This window comes from Narcine bancroftii, chromosome 8 (genome assembly GCF_036971445.1).
Source record: "Narcine bancroftii isolate sNarBan1 chromosome 8, sNarBan1.hap1, whole genome shotgun sequence".
NCBI lineage: Eukaryota > Metazoa > Chordata > Chondrichthyes > Torpediniformes > Narcinidae > Narcine > Narcine bancroftii.
Genome location: NC_091476.1, coordinates 163,549,832 through 163,572,177, shown reverse-complemented (window position 1 = coordinate 163,572,177; position 22,346 = coordinate 163,549,832). Strand labels below are relative to the sequence as shown.

General features: G+C 42.8%; 1 protein-coding gene and 1 long non-coding RNA gene across 4 annotated transcripts in view; one reads left to right on the top strand and one right to left on the bottom strand.

Moving 5' to 3' along the window:
* The window catches only part of LOC138741539 (uncharacterized), a 75,299-nt gene extending 68,238 nt beyond the window's left edge, over positions 1-7,061 (top strand). For all 3 annotated transcript variants that reach the window (XR_011343563.1, XR_011343562.1, XR_011343564.1), the window contains 2 exons: positions 794-884; positions 6,483-7,061. This is a non-coding gene — a long non-coding RNA (uncharacterized lncRNA). The remainder of the gene's footprint in view (positions 1-793; positions 885-6,482) is intronic.
* fhl3a (four and a half LIM domains 3a) overlaps positions 1-22,346 on the bottom strand; it is a 225,585-nt gene that overhangs the window by 200,861 nt on the left and 2,378 nt on the right. The window lies entirely within an intron of this gene.

Here is a 22,346-nt window from a genome sequence, read left to right as displayed (position 1 = left end):
ATAAATTAAATTATGTTCCTCTTTTGGGAAAGATAGAAGATCAGTAGATATCGAGAGTCCTACCGATTACTCTAGTGAGAAGGATTAATTGCATCAAAATTAAGGTAATGTCAAGACTTCAGTAACTTTTTCAATCGCTGCCTATTCCGTTACCTAAAATTTTCTTTAATTTATTAAACAATCATATTAGACAGTTCCTACAGAAAAATAAGGTACCAAAAATTTCACTGGAAAAACTGACATGGGACTACGGACTGGGAGAACTTAGATTTCCAGATTTATAAATATACTACCTCGCTGCACAGGCTAGATTCCTTGCAGCCTTATTTGTGGAAGACATCTCCCCTTCCCCTTTGAATTCAGATGGAAATGCACTCAATGGGGAAGGGGGAAGCAGAGGATTTTATCTAGAAATGGAGTGTCAGATCTCTAGAAAAAAAAACAGATAATCAGAACTTGGAAAGAAATTAATGAATGTATGGGAAAAAAAAGTAGGAATATCAATAAAAGCACCATTGAACATAGGCAATAGAATGTTAAATTAGTGGAATGACAAAGGCATAAGATATATTAAAGACTGCTATACGGAAGGAAATCTTATGTCCTTCAAACAATTAAAACACAAATACAGAGTGGCCAATGGGACCTTATTTTGTTTTCTCCATCTTAGATCATTCTTAAGAGAAAGGTGAGGACCAACGTTGACCCCACCTGAAATTAGTGAAACTGAATGAATGGTTTGGATGGGGAATACATCCAAATTTATAACAAAAATGTACTATTCTCTCCACAGCAAAAGTGCAAAACCAGGGATACAGAGGTCAAGAGAAAGATGGAGTTGGACTTGGGTGTGGTGATTTCAGAAAGAAGCTGATCAGATTGGTGTAAGGACAGTATTTTTTTTTACATTAATTATATCCTACCCCACAAAATTTACACAGAACAAAAGCAGAAATTTCAGAGATGTGTTTCAGATGTGGGACTGGGACAGGAACTTTTCTACATGCCACATGATCATGCATGAAGGGGAGGCATTTTGGCAAGAAATTGCAGAAAAATTAACCAGGATAACAGGAGTGGCCTTCAGGGGGCGACCCGGAGCTATAGCTACTAGGTAATTTTATGGAAATAAGCAACAAATTGAGCAAATGTCAAACCTCAATTATAAAAATAGCCCTGGCAGTAGCAAAAAAAAATTATTGTAATCACTTGGAAGTCCAACTCCCCTCTACTTATAGCACGATGGATTGAGGAAATGAACATCTGTATACCTATGAGAAAAAAATCACATATAAAGAATAAATATGACACTTTTGTAAGGATTTGGCAGCCTTACGTTGACCACTAGGGGACCAAGTACAGCAGCAGAAAGGAATATAAATGCTGAAATATCCATATATATTTAAATCACCGTCAATGGGCTGATATCGCCTCCAACCGTGCATGTTCGGCGGCCAGCAACCTCCTTTGAAGAAAACCGCAGAGCCCACCTCACTGACAAAAGACAAAGGAGGAAAAACCCAACACCCAACCCCAACCAACCAATTTTCCCTTGCAACCGCTGCAACCGTGCCTGCCTGTCCCGCATCGGACTTGTCAGTCACCAATGAACCTGCAGCAGACGTGGACATTTACCCCCTCCATAAATCTTCGTCCGCGAAGCCAAGCCAAAGAAAAGAAGAAATATACACCTAAAAGTGATCTCCCCAATTGTTCCATATATTTAAAAGATTTGTAAGCTCTTGACGGTGTGCGGATCTGTATGTATGGAAAGGGGGAGGGAGGGAGGGATTGTTTTGTTTTTGTTGCTGGTATAAAAAAGTTTAAAATAGGGTGATATTGAAGATTTGATTATGCATATTTTTGAAAAAAATCAAAAATAAAATATTCAAAAAATAAAATGGCTGCTCTAGGCAGTAAAGAACACACAATTAATGAGCCTTTCAGCACAGAAACAGACTCTTCAGCCCCAGCAAGTCCAGGTCAAGTAGAGCTGCCACCCATTCTACTCGTCCCTCATAGACTATAGCAGCCACCCATTCCACTCGTCCTCATAGACTATAGCAGCCACCCATTCCACTCGTCCCTCATAGACTATAGCAGCCACCCATTCCACTCGTCCTCATAGACTATAGCAGCCACCCATTCCACTCGTCCCTCATAGACTATAGCAGCCACCCATTCCACTCGTCCCTCATAGACTATAGCAGCCACCCATTCCACTCGTCCCTCATAGACTATAGCAGCCACCCATTCCACTCGTCCTCATAGACTATAGCAGCCACCCATTCCACTCGTCCCTCATAGACTATAGCAGCCACCCATTCCACTCGTCCCTCATAGACTATAGCAGCCACCCATTCCACTCGTCCCTCATAGACTATAGCAGCCACCCATTCCACTCGTCCTCATAGACTATAGCAGCCACCCATTCCACTCATCCTACATAGACCCTTTTTCTAAAAATTCATATGCCCCACATTCTCATTGACTTCCTCCAGATTCCAGCCCTGACTTCGGGCAATTTACAGCAGCCATTTAACTGATGAACAAGCATGTTTTGGGGAAATCAGAGCACCCATGTCATCACACAAAGCCCTGGGACATCTGGACCTCAAAGATGCATACATCTTCATCAACTACAGTTGAGTATTTAACACCATCATTCCCCTTAAAACCTATCAGCAAACTCCAAGATCTGGGACTCAACACCCCACTATATAATTAGATAGTGGATTTCCTCACATCCAGACCACAATCAGTGAAGATCAGTAAGAACATCATTTCAACAATCTCCATCAGTACTGGAACTCCACAGGGCTGTGTTTTTAGCCCCATATGACTGTGTGGCTCAGTAAGAAAGCAACACTACAAATATGCAGACAATACCACAGTAGTGGGTTGTATAAAGAGGGGTGATGGGAATGGAAAATTTGGCTGGATGGTGCACCACCAACAACCTCGCACTGAATGTCACCAAAAACAAGGAGCTGACTGTTGACTTCAGCAAGGGAAAACCAGAGGTGTACAATCCAGTGATCACTGGGGGAGCAGAGGTGGAGAGGGTGAGCAAATTTAATATCTCGGAGGAGATTTCCTGGATCCAACAGTCTAATGGCATCATGAAGAAAGCACATCAGCGCCTTTTACTTCCTCAGGAGTTTGCAGAGGTTTGGTATGACATTGGAAACCCTGGCAAATTTCACCAGATGTGTAGTGGAAAGTCTTCTGACTGGCTGCATCACAGTCTGGTATGGTGTCACCAATACCCTGAGTATAAAGCCCAGCAAAAGGTAGTGGACACAACCCAGGACACCACCGGCCTACTGCAGGGGGCACACCTGTACCTGCAGGAGTGTACCGCCGGCCTACTGCAGGAGGAAACCTCTGTACCTGCAGGAGAGTAAGGGGACAGGACAACACCTGGCCGCCTGTCAATCAGTCAGCCTGAAGAGATCAAGCCCCACCCGGTCGGGTGTCAATCAGCCTCCGGGATATAAGCCTGCGCCTCCCGAAGCTCACTCAGAGTTACTGCAGCTACAGCTAGCCTGGCTCTGTGGAAGTCTTTGTGGATTAAAGCCTGCTGTACAGTCTTTACCTTGTGTGTGTCTGATTCTGGCTAACAGCGCACCACAGGGAACGCTGCCGTTGGAGAGCAGCATCAATCATTAAGGATCCACACTACTTAATACATGCTCTGTTCTCGCTGCTACCATCAGGAAAGAGGTAAAGGTGCCATAAGACTTGCACCTCCAGGTTCAGGAACAGGTGCTACCCATCTACCATCACACTCCTCAACAATAAACTCAATCAGAGACCCATTTAAGGTCTCTTTCTTTTGCATTTTATTGTTCTTTTCCCCCTCTCTGTATTGCACAGTTGTTTATATTTCTTTATTTGTTTACATGTGTACATGGTGCTCTGGCAGTTCACCCATGCAGGCAAACCAGCTCACGGGGTCGCGGGCAAATCCGTGGCAGATCTGACTGTGAGAGCTCCGGGTGCAGGGCAAGCCCACAGCCTGGCAGCTGACGTCATAAAGGTCCCAAGAGTCACAAGCATCATCGGGTTCCAAGGGATTTAAACACATGCGCGAGTTCTATTAATCAGTTGGTTCAACCCACTTTTGACTCTGTGTGGTTCTTTCGCTCGCTGCATGCCTAGTGCAAATACAATGTACAGTTGTTTTTAAAAAAACACTACCAATAAGTGATAATTCTGAAATCCGAGAATGATCAAACTCCAAACGTAAAACACCAGAGGTCATGATTGAATCAGCGTCTTTAGCTCTGTGATACAGTGGCTCTACAAGGTAGACCACTTAATTGTTAGTGTCCAAAAAAAATCAGTGATTTTATCTTAAAGTTCAATGGCATCAATAGTAGTTTCAAAATGAAGAAACATTTCCACATCAAAATCTGAATCCTTAATTATAAATAATTGTTTCCATTTACAGTGACTTTTTAAGATAGTGAAGTGGCTCAAGGGAATGGTTCAAACATTTACATTCTCCTTGGTACAACATTTCTGTAAACATTGGCAATCAATGTCACTCTAAAGCTGGGCAGATTGGTTTCAAGTTATAACCATATAACCAGTTCGGCCCTACTAGTCCATGCCGTAGCAAATCCCCACCCTCCTAGACCCACTGACCAGCACCCGGTCCAAAACCCTCTAGTCCCCTCCTATCCATGTAACGATCCAGTCTTTCCTTAAACGTAACCAATGATCCCGCCTCGACCACGTCTGCCGGAAGCTCATTCCACATCCCCACCACCCTCTGCGTAAAGAAATTTCCCCTCATGTTCCCCTTATAATTTTCCCCCTTCAATCTTAAACCATGTCCTCTAATTTGAATCTCCCCCACTCTTAATTTCTTAATCCAATTTTTCTATTTGTTTCCATTTCTCAGAATGTGCGTGCATTCTGAAGGGGGAGTTAGGGTAATTGATGAAGAGGGAATGGGAAACTGATTGAAGCTGTCGAGTATTTTGATGTTTTCATCGAAAACTCGGTTTCATTATAAAGTTCTGATTTCAAATAATTTAGATCAAAACAAGTATTCACAGCATGAACATTTTGGATGCAGCTCTGACCCTGACAAGCGACACTTTTTATTACTGTTTTCTTTCCAATATTTTCTGAATGGCCAGGTTTTTATTTTATCTTTTTTGAATATTGCAAAAAAAACAGAATGTGCAAAAAGGAAGAACTTAAAAAAGGGAGATGCTGGAATCATCAGATAAAAGGCAAAGATTTGGAAGGCAAAGTCCTGACTAAGAATGCTGCAAAATGTCCAGTCGCAACCTCCTCCACTGTGGGAATCATGACAAAACTGAACTTCTGAGTTCCACCGGTGGGAAAAGAATATAATCCCATGAGAGCTTCTGGGATCAAGGCTGGTCCAGTCAAATAAACTTAAGATGAATGTCCATAATTGGAATTTATTTTCCACGCAAGAACCTTTTAGTTTCTGGATGGGTGCAGTTCGCAAACCTGACCTATAACAAACTCAATGGGCCTAATTATATTGCCCCGATAAATTGTGCAACATCATCAGTCCAATTCATTTTGAGATTCAGGAGGCGAGGGAAGATGACATCATCACAATGCCCCTTCTACGTCTGGTGATGTCAGGCTTCCACAAGGGGTGGAGGGAATTAATGACTCAGTTCCCATAGGAAACTTCTGTCATCTTTTCTTCATCAAATCATATAAATTTATACCTGCAAAAAAAGGACTATAATTGTCCCATTGTAAAATAAAGATATGCTTAGATCAGTGCTTTTCAAACTTTTCTTTCCACTCACAGAAGTAGTCCCTTACTAATCACAGAGCACCTATGGTATAGAGATTACTTAAGGTGGTATGTCGAGTGCTTCCAGAGAAAAGTTCTTTCATATGAATGATGGTCACAACTTCCCTCTTCCTTGTAGGGGGAAACAAAATTTGTGACTTCCATGATGCATTCATAAACCCAGGCAAGGGTTATACAAAATGACCATTAAAATGGTAACGATCCAAATGTAAGAATGCTCTTGCTTATTTTACCCAGATATGGATCAATCCAAAATGAACATTACAAAGGTCACAGAAGATCACTGTTTCCCCTGACAAGGAAAAAACAGCAGAAGTGTCCACCAGCATAGGAAAAGAAGGAGAAAAGTCAAAAAAGGCTCTCGTTCAGTAACTATTCAGAATACTATTGTTAGTATTCACAGAATCTAAGAAATATTACATTTAAGCAATTTACAACTATATTGTTACTATATTTTTTTTCAAATACAGTTATTGCTAATTTGGTTGGTGGTGGGGGGGGGGGGGGGGGATGTGGCACCATCAGTTACCACATCAACCCTAGTGATGCCACTGCTTCAACTGATAGAAAGTTTATTTGAAAGTGAACTTGTGCATTATTTAATTTTATAATATGAATCCAATTTGACATCAATTTTTTTTTACATTGTTGCTTATCATATCAGTGGAATGCCTCGAAGTACAGTGCAACCAATGAGATGGAGGACGTTTAATTAGTCATTGTAGATTATTGTAGACCATCGCCTTCCCAAGATCGTGTTCTATGGCGAGCTCTCCACTGGCCACCGAGACAGAGGTGCACCAAAGAAGAGGTACAAAGAAATCTTAAAGAAATCTCTTGGTGCCTGTCACATTGACCACCGCCAGTGGGCTGATATCTCCTCCAACCGTGCATCTTGGCGCCTCACAGTTCGGCGGGCAGCAACCTCCTTTGAAGAAGACCGCAGAGCCCACCTCACTGACAAAAGACAAAGGAGGAAAAACCCAACACCCAACCCCAACCAACCAATTTTCCCCTGCAACCGCTGCAACCGTGCCTGCCTGTCCCGCATCGGAATTGTCAGTCACCAACGAGCCTGCAGCAGACGTGGACATTACCCCTCCATAAATCTTCGTCCGCGAAGCCAAGCCAAAGAAAGAAAAGAAAGAAAGATTATAGTGTACTGAGATGAGTTTCACATTCAGTGATTACAATGTTGTTGAAACAATAAAATTCCTCTAATGGTTAATAAAATTGCTCCAAATCATGATTGGTTGACTGTTATCTCTAATTTAGTGGAGACACAGAAAAATCATGGCAAGAATGAACCTAGGGAACAAATCAAAGCATCCACAAAACTCAACATATTTGTAGTAAACCTGACTTTAACATCTAGTGATGCTGGGTCAATTAGCTTTTTTAAAATTTTTTTTATTGCCAGTACTTCTCTAATTCCATTTGCTGGAGATATTGCCTCATTCCCCTCCACCCCCCCCTCCCCCCCGCCCCTGTGCCTGTTTTCAACAGCTTTATCAGGGGTGTTTTTTTGGCCATGAAAGTTGTTTGTAGGTTGTCTAATGGCAGAGGGAGAACATGAACTCATTGCTGAACACAAAAGTAACAACTCTGATCATTCGCTTCAAGCTCACATTGCACTTTGGTGGAAGAAGAAAGATATTCTAAATCATCGTTTATTGCTGAACAGTCAAGGCAATTTTCTGAGGGGTACTCTCTGTGGTGATGTGGGAACACAGGAGCCGATGCAATAGATCTCCCACAGACAGCAACTTGATAATGATCAGATCAACATTTTAAGCATCTAATTCTCACAGGAATTCAGTACATTAGTTTGAAGGAACAATTGGACAATTTGCATTAATTTTCATAATGTTGAGTTACAGTTAAACATGGGCCAGGTCCCCACAGATAACTCGCAGGGTAGTCAGTGAATGTCTTCTTTGGCTTGGCTTCGCGGACGAAGATTTATGGAGGGGGTAAAAAGTCCACATCAGCTGCAGGCTCGTTTGTGGCTGACCAGTCCGATGCGGGACAGGCAGACGCGGTTGCAGGGGAAAATTGGTGGGTTGGGGTTGGGTGTTGGGTTTTTCCTCCTTTGCCTTTTGTCAGTGAGGTGGGCTCTGCGGTCTTCTTCAATGTGCTGATCTAGCTAATCATCGCAATTGATGCCCATTCTTTTACAGTATTTGCCAAACTGCCTTGGGCTAAGTCTTCACATCAGAATTACTAGAGGGTGATTTGAAATGGGCATTCTGACTGATTATTTGCTTCTCTGTTGCGTTTTTTAAAAATATCTCATCGTGGTCACAGTAAAGTTAGAATGTCACATCAAGATCAATTCTTATTCAGAAACATGATTAGAAACAAAAATGCTATACTCCTTCTGATCCAAACCTAGGCGTCTCCAAATTAAAACTTGCTCCTTAATATCCATTTTCAGGCCAGTAAAATCATACAGCAAAATGCCACCTGGTCAGAGAACCCTTGTGCTCCACAGTGACAGCATGGTTAGTGTAGTGGTTAATGCTACGCCTTTACAGCACCAGCGATTGGAGCCATGTTTCGAATATTTAGGGAGTTTCTATGTTCTCCCCGTGTCTGCGTGGGTTTTCCCCAGGGCCTCCAGGTTCCTCGGGTGTAGGTTAATTGGGTGTAAATTGGGTTGCATGGACCTGTGGGCTGAAATGGCCTGTTACCATGCTGCATGTCTAAATTTAAAATGTAAAAAAATACACAACATAAATATCAGATAAATGCATTGATATGCACAAGTAGTGATGCATTAAAGTAGAATGTCATTTAAGTATATTCCAAATGCCTAGCATCAGCCATTCTCAACCACTTTCTGGCTATGGTCACCTTAGGACTCTGTGAAGCAATCACAGTTTCTTCTGCACTTCTCTCCTACCAGCGACATAAAGAACAAACAAAAAAATCATGATTTCAGTCCATGGCCCCCTTCAATGTGTTGTGGCCCCCATTATGATTTGCTGCCTTACATGGACAAGAGAATGGAAAAATCCATATGCTGGAAATAGAAATAAAAATTGAAAATACTGGAAAAAAAACTTAACAGGCCCAGGCAGCCTCTGTGGAAAGAGAAACAGAATTCTTAATTTTGACAAAGGATCATTGACGCAAAGTGATAAGTCTGTTTCTCTCTCCATGGATACTTGCTGATATCCTCAGCATTTCAGTTTTTATTTAGGTGTATGGAAGCCATAAGTTCACGCTCATTGTCACATGTTCCAAGATGCAGTGATAAAGTTTGTTTTGCGAGCAGTTCCTCCTGGGCACCTTGCATATTGTACATAGTAAGCTGCAGTATAGAATTATGGAGTTTCAGAGATCAGAACTCCAAAAGTCCAATCAAACTCCAGCAATCAAACAAGAAATTCTCAAAGAAATAGCTGCGGTCTGATCATGAAAACAAATGAAATGCTGCAAATCTAAATGAGAATAATTTTTGCAGTTCTATTTTGCACTTCACCAAAAGGGGCGTAGTGAAGAATTTAAACTGAGTGGGATATGAGCTGGTGATACTAAAACTCAGAATTATTATTCAAATTTCAAACTAATGGAAGTCTATTAGAGGTTTGCTAAAAGAATTGCAGCTTTTTGATACTTGATTGGATTGAAAGAGATACAATGTTGACATCTATTGGTGCACTTAAGCATTACACTGTCTACCACTTAGTCCAGTGGTTTTCAAAATGCCCCCTTAAACTCACATTTCACCTTAAGCAATCCCTATGCCATAAGTGCTCTGTGATTAGTAAGGGATTGCTTAAGGTGGCACATGAGTCGAAAGAAAATTTTTAAAGATCTAATTGACTTGTTATGTGCGCACCTTCATCACTCCAAAGGAAATGGACCAATGACAATTTTTCTCAAGCTAAAGATTTCAGTAACAATTGGGTCTAGAGCAGCGATTCTCAACTTTCCCTTCCCACTCACATATCATCTTAAGCAATCCCTTACTAATCAGTGCACTTGTGGCATGGGGATTGCTTAAGGTGGAATGTGAGTTTAGGGGGCAGTTTGAAAACCACTGACTTAGTCTCGGAGTGAATTTCTGAAAAGGGCAGACACACTTTATTTAATCAGTCTGCAACTGAAAAAAAATGAGCATTCCAAGAGGGAATGGGGATTACAAGAGAGCGGTGTGGAGGAAGCAGTCTGGCTGATTACTGTACTTGCCTCCTTACAGGATGGCCACATTGGATTTTGAGTAATATAAGAAGTAAAGAACTTGGACTCGAGCTGGATGGAGCACAAAAAAGATTTATTATGATAGCCTTAGCTGTAGCAAAAAAATGTATTATGTCAACCTGGAAATTAGAAGATAGCCTGAGAATACAGCAATGGTACAGAGAAATTAATAAATGTATTCCATTGGAAAAAATAACATATAATTTAAGAAATAACATCACAGTTTTCGAACAAATTTGGGAACCGTAAATGGAACACAACAGAAAAGTCCTAACGCGGATTTCCACCGCCTAAAATGACAGAAGGAGAAGAAGACAAAATGAACTGACTCAGTATGTAAAAGTAGAAGACACAAATTTCTTGTTTTTCATTGTTTAATGGGTTTAATGTATCATATATGTTGAACGTTGAGTGGGTGGGGAGTGGGGGTGAAGGAGGGAGGGAAGGGAGGGGGGAAAAGGGGAGAAAATGACACTGTGTATATTCAAGAGGGAAATGTTTGTGTGTATTTTGGTCAGTATGGTTCATAGTGTGAAAAATAAAAAAATGTAAACAAAACCTGAGCACACAAGAAAATGCTCTTACAGTTTTTACAAATGAATACATTTATCATACACACGAGTATGATCTACAGACACATTAAATATTCACTTGCTACAATTTCCAGACATGGAAAACACACTCAAAACAAATTTTAATTTTTTAAAATTTAGAGATACAGCATGGTAACATGCCCTCTTGACCCAGAAGCCCGCACTGCCCAAATACACCAATTAACCTTTTAACCCCATACGTGTTTAAGAGGGTTGGAGCACCCTGAGGAAACACAAGCAGACATCGGGAGAACGTACAAACTCCTTACAGACAGCACCTGATTCGAATCTCAGTTGTTAGTGCTGTAACAGCATCGCACTAACCACTACACTAACTGTGCTACCCAAGATGCCATAGAGATAATAAAGGGACAGAGAAAAAAATAATGACAACTGCCAGTAGTGCAAAAAAAGGGAGTGTCAATTGTGACAGAGCATATAGAGTATATAGATATGTTTTTGGGAGATAAATTGGGAAAGGTTTATTAGAGTAGGTTACATACAAACACTTTAAAACAGATCTTATTTAAAATACTGGAGCTCTGCCCCATGCAAAGGCTCTGAGGCCCCAATATGTTTAGCAAGAACTTTGAAGAGTGCTCAAGAGACTTCACTAATGGATTGTTGTTTACAAAAGGGAACAGATGAAAGATCTTGTCGGAGCCGCAGAGAGTCTGAAGGAGAACTTGCTGTTTTAAGAGGATCATGTGGTTTTTCAAGCAGAGATAGTCAAAGAGGCTTTCTCTCAGAAAGAGAGAGAGAGAGGGAGACACAGAGATCCCAGCTAGCAGATAGCAGCTGGGATGGCCTGGTCAAAGCCCTTGCAGTTCATGCAAGAGGAGAGGACTGGCTGTCTAATGAGAAATAAGAAGGAACTCTGTGGTGACCTGAAAGAAAGAGGTTATCAACTGGAGAACCCTGACAGGGCAAGTTTCTTTGGCAAGATACTGAAGTAGCTGATGGAAATAAATGTTCAACAAATCTCTCTCTGAAAATCAACATAACCTTCCTGAGTGGTAACCATTTACTTTTCAAGCATCAAAGCCTGGTGACCTTTATAAATGTTAAATTCTGTGCACAGTATAAGAATTGCCTGCAACCAGTGAACTTGGAGGAATGAGAAGTGAGACTGGACTGTGAACTAAAGAACTTTTCGGAACTTACACACACAAATTACATGCATGTACACTTAGAATTAGAAGGGGGTTAAGTTGGTTAAGTAAGTCAATAGAGATAAGTTAAAGTTTGATTCTATTTTCACGTTTAAAGATAATTAAAAGCAACTTTTGTAGTAACACAATAGTACAGATTAGTTTAGTAATACAGTAGTTTAGATTCAAGATCTTATTTTTTTATTCAAGATTATTTTATTGTGTAATAAAACAGAAAATATGATATTACATAAAATTTACTTTAGTCTACAGTGAATATTCGCTATCAGAAGAAGTTGCCCAGCATCCTTTACAGCCAAAGAAAGACAAGCAAAAGAGAGCTTTCCCAGAATTACTGAATATCCATGGCTTTGCCTCCATCACTTCCCAGCTTCTGCAATCACACAGCCTTCAGTCCAAACCATTAACAACACGTGCTCCAGATACACACCTCTGACACAATAAGGAAGTCTCCAGCGCCCTCTCACATATCAGTTCTAATACCTGGTACCCTTCAGCCCTTCTAGCAGTCTGTAGCCTGGTGTGAGTCCTTTGACCTCAGTCACCAGCAGCCCCCAGCCTATGTGGGCTTTTCACCTTATAGTAGTGTTGTTGGGAGGGGGGGAGATATGAGGGCAGGACCCCAACCCAATACACTGTTTTGTGGCTCCCTGGGCATTCTGCCAAAACCCACAATTCCAATCACGCCCAAGCTGCTATCCTCTCTCCCTCCCTGCTTAACACTCCCCAAATCAGTCAGTCCCAATGCATCCACCTCAAACTTGGTCACATCAACAGTTGAGCATTGCATAGCACTACCGCCCCTCAGATCCATCCACTTGGATGTGGTCATGATCTTCAGTGCTGTGCATATGGAGCCTGTACATCACCCTTCAATGTTCTGGCATCCTTCCACAGTCCAGAGGGATTAGACAATCCTGGTGTAGGCGAGTGATTGAAAAATCAGGGATAATTGATGAACATGTGAGAGGGAAATAAGTATGGGAGTTGCTCCGAGAGCCAGCATGGACCACTTGTCCCAAATGGTCATCTGCTATGTCACAGACATATGTTCCCATCTGTTCATCATCAAATTTTAGACCAGCCACCACTCCTACATACCTTAAACCTACATCCTCAGCTTTGGCGAAGGAGAACTCACTCTCTAGCTCCAGTTCCCACTTGACCTGCAAATTTACTATCTACACCACCCATTGTTGATTGAATTAACTAGAAATGATGAGTCTATATACAGGATGTAGATAGAGGACCTTGCTGAGTGATGCCAGAAAGACAATCTTTCTCTCAATGTCACCTTGGCCAGGGACCTTATTGTTGATTTTTGGAAGGAAAGGCAGAGGGGTCATGCCTCTGTCCTCAGTGATGAGATGGAGGTGGGGAGGGTTAGAACCTTCAAGATCCTGGGTGGCCACATTTCAGAAGATCTCTCCCAAAGTCAGGTCAACAAGGTGACCATTTCTATCTTCTGAGGCAGCCATACTCAATGAGGGCCTTATGGCCCCCCTGGGAGCCACAGCGCATTTAAGTGGTGGGGAAGGTCATGGACTGACATAAAATATTTTTTGTGTTTTCTGTAGTTGGTAGAAGTACGGAAGAAACCAACTAAACAACTGTTTCACAGGGAAGGAGGTCTATAAACTTTGAACAGAGTCCTCTGGAGGCCATAGCCCAAAAAAGGTTGAGAATGGCTATTCTAAGAAGTGTGGAGGGATTTGGCATGCCGCCTAATACTCTATCAAACTTCTACAGATGCACTGTGAAAAGTAAATGGACTGGTTGCTTTGCAGTCAGCTTGCGCATTCGAATGCCCAAGAATACAGAAGATAGCAAACACAGCTATGCCCATCACAGGCTCCAATCTCCCATGCCCTGAAGACATCCATGTGAGGCAATGCCTCAATAAGACAGCCAACATCATCCCTCTGGTTACTACCTCTTCTCACTGCTACCAGCACCTCTAGGTTCAAAACACTTGACAACAGCTATCAGGCTCTTGTACCTCCTCTTATCACACTAATCAGGGACTGCTTCGAACCACAAAATAGCTGGTACTATTGCTAAGTCACTTTTCTTTCGCACTCGGATATTGGTGAATATATCCATCTATAATTATTTTGCATTTATTGTCTCTTTAATCCAATCAAGTATACAATTCACATACCTTGCTGAAAGGTTCAGGCCTAAAACATTGTTTATGTATCTTAGCACTGTTTGACCTGTTGAGTTTCTCCAGCAATGTGTTCTTACTTCAATCACGGTGTCTGCAGACTTTCATGTTTTACTCCAAAATCAGAATTTAGTGTCAAGAACATATCATAACATTTGTTGTTTTGCAGCATCACAGGGCAAACATTTATATAAACCACTTTACAAAATAGATAAAAACAGTGCAAGAAAAAGAAAAAGACAGGTAGTGTCTATGGTTCATTGTTCATTCAGGAATCAGATGTCAGTGGGGGAAGAAGCTGTCCTTGTGCCACTGAGTGCTTGTCTTCAGGGTTCTCATCCTTTTCCCCCCAGTGGAAGCAGTGTGAAACGAGCAGCCTGGTATCCTTGAGGATAAAGGCTACTCTCTTAAGACACCCCCTCTTGTAAATGTCCTCGATGGAGTAAAGACTGGTGTCTGTGATGTTGCAGGACGAGTTAACAACACTCTGGAGTTTCTTCTTGTCCAAAGTGTTGGCACCTCCGTACCAGACAGTGATACAACCAGCCAGATTGCTATCCACAGTACACCACCAACGTATAATTGTCGTTGTCTTTATTATTTTTTTTAATATAAAGTATCTGTTCAGCTGCAGCAAGTAAGAATTTCAGTGTAAATGAACATCCTGTAATGAATATGGTTAAAAAAAAATCTATCATTAGATGGTGCAAGAGAATTTCTAGACAATTAATGAACTCTGGCCTACATGAATTCACATTTTATCCTTGTTTCAAACAAAACATGGCCAGTCCATGTACTAAAAGTCGATTTAGCCCACACCTTAGAAATCAAGACTTTGTGGAATTTCCCACCAAAGTTGTTCAGCCTAAAACAACTTTCCACTGCGTTTCAGTGCATGAGCAGTTGGAAGAATCGATTCCATAATTCTGGCAACAGCTCATTGTAAATAAGCATTAGAAGGTGCAGGAGAATATTCAAGGGATCTTATTCTTCACTCCTTGTCCTTTGTAAAGGAAAGATTTTAGGTTCTGCAGCAGGTCGGTCCCAGATTTCCATGCCGCGACAAAGACTTCATCAGAAGTTGCTTTACTGTTAAATTCCATCCATTTCTTATGGACTATTTGTAGAACTTTGTGGCTATAGAACAGTTAAAAAATGTAAGCCCTTTTTTGCTCCAAATTCAACAACCCAGCCCCTCCTTTCATCCTTATGGACAATTGCCTTAAACGAACATTCCTACATAATAAAAGTAAGTTTCTACTTGAACAAGTATTGCTGAATGTGCAAAGCTTGGCATTTTGATTACAATCTTCAAAGTCATTTTGTCAATGGTAATCGTTTTGAAAATCTGATGGATATCTTCCCTTTTTTTTTAATACTTTGGCTCACCTTTCTGGAAATAGTATCCACTCTGAGTAAGTGTGCATTTACATGCAAGAGTGCCATCACCTGCCTAAACACACACAACCCAGGCAGGCTGCTAAGCACATCTGGAATCTTTCCAACAGAGCTCTGCTTCAACCATGAACACAGCACCACTAGTGCACGCATGGTGTCCAGTGACATCCATAATTTCTGCCAGGTTCAAAAGGCAAGAGGTACCTACTGGGTGCCTGTCAGCTCTTTGAACAGCTGTGTTTTTGTGATAGTACAGATCTATCACCAATGTATATTGTTACTGTATCAAGACTGTGCTTACAGCGATTGGCTGAGAGCTAAGCCACGCCTACTGTCTGGGCCTTAAAGGGTTGTGTCCCGAGCCAGGTCGGATCATTCCGGACTGGTCGGCCACCTGTGAAGAGCTCCTGTCTTTTGCTAATAAAATTGTAGAGCTCATCAAAAGAACCAAAGCCTTGGTTTGGATCAACAAGTCTTTGGTTCTTTCAACGAGCTCTACAGTTTCTCTGTCAAGAACAGTATTTACAGCCCATTCTTAATTGTACTTAAAAAGGTGGTAGTGAGGCAACTTTCGGAGCCCCTGCAGTTCTTCTGAAGGTACTCTGAAACACTATCAGATAGAAATGTTAAAATTGAAATCTTGTGGCAAGAACTTCCATTTATAAACCCTAAAAACACATGAGACTGGAGAAACTCAACAGGTCAAACAGCGTAATTTATATAGCAAAGGTAACGATACATAACCAACATTTCAGGCAAGATAGAGCCCTTCATCAAGGCATGAGCAAAATGTAGCCAGGCACCGAAACAAAATTGTGGGGGGCGGAGGGGCGGGAGGGGTGTTGGGAAGCACTGGCACACAGGCAGGAGGTGATAGGTTGATAAGGGAGGGAGAGCACAGTAGCAAACAGGGGGAGGGGGGATGGCTTTGTGAATGGAGAGCTGAGGGGGTGTAGAGCTGAAGGAATTAAGACAGAGGGCTGGGGAAGAGAGGGAGAAGGCTAGCAGAAACCAGAGAAGTTTATGTTTATGTCATCCTTACAATCCCTGCTGGATTAGGAGGTGCTGTTGAAGCTTTGATGGGTTTTATTTTATAAGAGTTACTAGGATGTTGGTGGGTCTTCAGGAGTTGAGTTACAGGGAAAGATTAAACAGGTTAGGACTTTATTCTTTGGAGAGAGGATATTTGATATTATAGAAAATTAAGAAAGGCATAGACAAAGCATAGGCTCTTTCCACTTAGATTAGGAGAGATAAATATGGTTTTAGGGTGAAAGAGGAAACATTTAGGGGAACTTCCTCACAGAGAATGGTGGGAGCGTGGAACAAGCTGCCGTCTGACATGGTAAATGCAGGCTCACTCTTAAGTTTTAAGAATAAATTGGATAGATACATGAATGGAATGGGCGCAGGTCAGTGGGACTAGCAGAATGATGTTTTGGCACAGACTAGAAGGGCTGAATGACCTGTTTTCTATGGTGCAGTGTTCTATGGTTCTAGGTGGAACCCACTGCAGCCACTGTGCCCCAAGATTGATCTGTATACAACATACTTGTAGATGGGGAGTTGTGTATCAAAGAATGTAATGCTGGAGGGTGGCAGTTTTTTGGGGAGATCCCTGCAATATAGCTGACCTTGAGAGAACTGAAACATTAAAAAAAAGTCACTGGTCTAATTCCCAAGTTTATGACTGGTGATGATCTGCTCTGATTGCTAGCACTTTGACCCAAGGCGCAAATGCAGCAACTAGGAACCTCCCGGATTCAATCTGTCTCCATCTCTGAATGTGCTCAGTGATGGAGACATTCAAACCTGCTGTTCTTCTCTCACTCTTCTGTGTGAAAGGATAGCATTCAGCCCCAGTGGCTGCCTCTGCCCTGTCTGGCTGCTGAAAGTTGAATGAGAGGTGATGGATGAGCCCAAGAACTTCCCCATGATAGGACATTGACCCAGCAAAAATCATTGCAGGTGAAAGCAAAAATGAGATTCATCCCTGGGAGCGTGAACGCGTTCGGAGATGCTGAGGAAGGTACAAGAAGATAACACTAATATAATGTGCAGAGTTTCATTGACTGGGATTCATACTTTTGCAACATTTCACTACCTGTGACCAGTTGGAGTATCACCAGGTATCACACCTGGGCATTTCTGTAGTTGCCTCTGCTTTTGTAACACCCATTGATGCAGAACCAAAAAGCTCCCAATGTGTCTAATTTGAAAAGTTCCTTACAACTGCATCATCGACAATTAAGAAAGGGGGAGATTCAAACTAGAGGACATGGTTTAAGATTGAAGGGGGAAAATTATAAGGGGAACATGAGGGGAAATTTCTTGACGCAGAGGGTGGTGGGGATGTGGAATGAGCTTCGGGCAGACGTGGTCGAGGCGGGATCATTGGTTACATTTAAGGAAAGACTGGATTGTTACATGGATAGGAGGGGACTAGAGGGGTATGGACCGGGTGCTGGTCAGTGGACTAGGAGGGTGGGGATTTGCTATGGCATGGACTAGTAGGGCCGAACTGGCCTGTTCTGTGCTGTAAGTGGTTATATGGTTATATGGCTGAAAATAATGGAAATACTGTAATGGCAATCCCTCATCCACAAAATGACGCAACTTTCCATCTTCTCATGATAACTTCTGCCATGCACTGAAAAACCTTTCTGACCATTAACTCATGTGCAAGAAGAAGAGAGGGAAAAAACAAAATCAGTTTAGGCTAACTCATCTTTACAAGCTTCCCTCCAATGTACTTCATAGATATTCCAATTTAAATAAGCTTGAGCCTGGCCAAGAAAGCACAATGACTATTTCTTCAGAAGCTCGAGGAAATTTGGCATGTCGCCATTGGCTCTTCCCATTTTTTACTGGTGCCCCACAGAAAGTATCGAATCCTGTTGCATCACAGCTTGGTACCAGAACTGCTCTCTCCGAGTCCACAAGAAACTACACCGAGCTATGAATGGAGCTCAGGACGTTGTGTCAATTAACCTTCCTGCCATCAACTGTCTGTTTCAAGTGAAGTTTATTGTCATTTGATTGCATAAGTACAACGCGAAAAAACAACATTCTCTGGTCCTTGGTGAAAAACACGCAGGCACCCATCCAGACACAACACACATACAGACTAGCAATACATACGCTGGACAAGTATTCATAAGTACAATAAACAAGCAAATAAACATTGTTTCATGAATATGAGAGTCTTGAATGGTCAGTGTGAGTAGTTTCTTCGGTTGTTCAGCATTCACATGCCCATGAGAAGAGGCTGTTCCTCAGCCTGGTGGTTCCAGTTCTGGTCCTCCTGTATCTCTTTCCCCATGGGAGCAGCTGAAAGATGTGTGTGCAGGGTGGAAGGGGTCTGCAATTGCACTCCCTCTTCAGACATCGATCCTGATAGATGGTGGTGGGGTGAGGGGGTAGAGAGAGATTCCATTGATCCTTTCTGCCACAATTATGGTCCTGTGGATTGACCTCTGATCCATTTCTCCACAGCAACCATACCCCCCACTATGATGCAACCAGTCAGGACACTTTCGATAGAGCTCCTGTTCTTTTCTATGGCTTGGCTTCACGGACGAAGATTTATGGAGGGGTAATATCCACGTCAGCTTCAGGCTCGTTTGTGACTGACAAGTCCGATGCGGGACAGGCAGACACGGTTGCAGCGGTTGCAAGGGAAAATTGGTTGGTTGGGGTTGGGTGTTGGGTTTTTCCTCCTTTGTCTTTTGTCAGTGAGGAGGACTCTGCAGTCTTCTTCAAAGGAGGTTGCTGCCCGCTGAACTGTGAGAAGCCCAGATGCACCGTTTGAGGCGATATCAGCTCTCTGGCGGTGGACAATGTGGCAGGCACCAAGAGATTTCTTTAGGCAGTCCTTGTACCTTTTCTTTGGTGCACCTCTGTCTCAGTGGCCAGTGGAGAGCTCGCCATATAACACGATCTTGGGAAGGCGACGGTCCTCCATTCTGGAGACATGACCTACCCAGCGCAGTTGGATCTTCAGCAGCGTGGATTCAATGCTGTTGGCCTATGCCTCTCGAGTACTTCGATGTTGGTGATGAAGTCGCTCCAATGAATGTTGAGGATGGAGTGGAGACAACGCTGGTGGAAGCGTTCTAGGAGCCGTAGCTGATGCCGGTAGAGGACCCATGATTCGGATCCGAACAGGAGTGTGGGTATGACAACAGCTCTGTATACGCTAATCTTTGTGAGGTTTTTCAGTTGGTTGTTTTTCCAGACTCTTTTGTGTAGTCTTCAAAAGGTGCTATTTGCCTTGGCGAGTCTGTTGTCTATCTCGTTGTCGATCCTTGCATCCGATGAAATGGTGCAGCCGAGATAGGTAAACTGGTTGACCGTTTTGAGTTTTGTGTGCCCGATGGAGATGTGGGTGGCTACCAAGACATGGTGGGGAGCTGGCTGATGGAGGACCTCAGTTTTCTTCCGGCTGACTTCCAGGCCACACATTTTGGCAGTTTCCGCAAAACAGGACGTCAAGCGCTGGCTCTGAATGGGCAACTAAAGCGGCATCGTCTGCAAAGAGTAGTTCACGGATGAGTTGCTCTTGTGTCTTGGTGTGAGCTTGCAGGCGCCTCAGATTGAAGAGACTGCCATCCGTGCGGTACCGGATGTAAACAGCGTCTTCATTGTTGAGGTCTTTCATGGTTTGTTTCAGCATCATGCTGAAGAAGATTGAAAAGAGGGTTGGTGCAAGAATGCAGCCTTGCTTCACGCCATTGCTTATGGAGAAGGGTTCAGAGAGCTCATTGTTGTATCTGACCCGACCTTGTTGGTTTTCGTGCAGTTGGATAACCATGTTGAGGAACTTTGGGGGGCATCCGAGGCGCTCTAGTATTTTCCAAAGCCCTTTCCTACTCACAGTGTCGAAGGCTTTGGTGAGGTCAACAAAGGTGATGTAGAGTCCTTTGTTTTGTTCTCTGCACTTTTCTTGGAGCTGTCTGAGGGCAAAGACCATGTCAGTAGTTCCTCTGTTTGCGCGAAAGCCGCACTGTGATTCTGGGAGTATTGACCGGTTCAGTCTTCTCACAAAGTGCAGTCACTATTGTGCCTTCCTGACAAGGGAGGGAATGTCTTCCACTGACTTGAGAAAGTTGCTAATATATTAAATGACTCATCCCACCCCGGCCACAATCTCTTCTCCTTCCTTCTATTAGGCAGGATATACGTGAGCTTTAAAACGCAAATCTCGAGATTCAAGGAGAGTTTCTTTCTTGCTGTTATCAGAGTCTTGAATGGACAACTCATTGGTAAAAGGTGAAGCCTCTGAACCATTTAACTGCACTTTTCTGCACATTCTGCCTTATACATTATACCCTGGACTTTTTGATTTACTGTCAGACTTTAACCTGCACTTCATTTTATTATTTCACTGCCAAATGAATGGGTTAACTTGCCGGGAGAGAACAAGGCAAGATGTTTTGCTGCATCTTGCTGCATGTGTCAAGAAGCAATCGAATTAGAGCAATGGTTCTCAACCTTTTTTTTCAATTCATGTACCACCTTAATCCCTTACTAACCACAGAGCACCGATGGCATAGGATGCCATCGGTGCTCTGTGGTTAGTAAGCGATTACTTAAGGTGGACATGAGTGGGGAAAGAAAGGTGAAGAACCACTAAATTAGAGCAATGTGCTGGAGTGACTTAACCCAACCAGGAAGTACACCCCTTGACTTTTTTTGCAGGGTTCCCATTCACACTAGCCTCCATTTTTCAGTATAAAACTGACTCTCTAATTTAACAATATCAGTGTAACACCACAAACCCATCTCCAACATGACCTTCAAATGCCATCAATCCACAAGTGGCAGTTCTAATTTATTCACTGAACAATCAGTTTTCATGAACCTTTCTTTACCCTAAAAGCAGGACACTGAAAGCAATGATGCCCTTTGTTCTCAGGCTCCTCAAAGGCAGCCTCACAGGTTGCTTTGCCCACGGTGATCAAGGCCAGAGTGACTTTCAGCTTCCTGGCCCCAGGATCATTCCAGGCCGCTGCACATTGCAGAGTTTACTGCTTACTCCGAGGATAGAGGCAGAGATCCTTGTACTGACAATAACCACACCAGCAGTGTGAGTAGAAGACAGCTTTAATAAATGTACACAAAGAGGTCTTGTCTCTCTGAAAGACGAACCTGGAAGGCTAGACTGTAGCTCTGGACTGCTTTATAGACAAGGTCACCGGGATGACCCCTGGTGGCCTAGTAGTGTAATTACATATCACCACAATCCTAGCTCCATGCTAGAGTTCATCTCCATTTCCTCCTGCCGACAGGGAGAGCCAGAGCAAGGGGCTTCCTCTGAGGGAAGCGTGTGTGTGGGCTGCACCCTAGTGGAAATAATCCACATAGAGAACTACTGCTTGTCCCCGTTAACCTGAAGGGGTTCTTTGCAAAAAGAACACCGATCCCACAGACATTGGTCCTCAGCGGTCTTGCTTGGACACCTCGACCCACTGGATCATTCTCCCAAACCTCATGATCATGCCCCATCCAGTTGTTCAGTTGCAATGCTCTCATGCAGCTGGAGGCCTCATTTTTGTACTTTGATATACAGGTATTCCCCAACTTACGACCATAATTGGGACCAAGTTAGAAGTTTGCCTGTGTGCATGGAGTGTCAAAAGATTCAAGCAAACTTTTTAAAGTCAAATATTTTTTTCATTGTAAATTTGACGACAACAACTTAAAGCTTCCTGAATTTGTCGATCAACCTTGGCAAATCTTTCCACATTCTGGTTCTTGTTCGTCGGTGTCCCAGGGTTCGTAAACTGGGCGCGGGCACCTGGATTCTGGATTGGTTGGTGAATGCATGAGTCTTCAGTTGGCGCTTGTGTGGTGGATTCATATGTTGGAGTTTGGTTGGCGCATGTCCAAGAGTTAAGCACCCTGACGATATTGAATTTGCGCCCTTAACTCTCGTGCGTGCGCCAACCGAACTCCAGTACGCGAACCCACCATGCATTCACCAACCA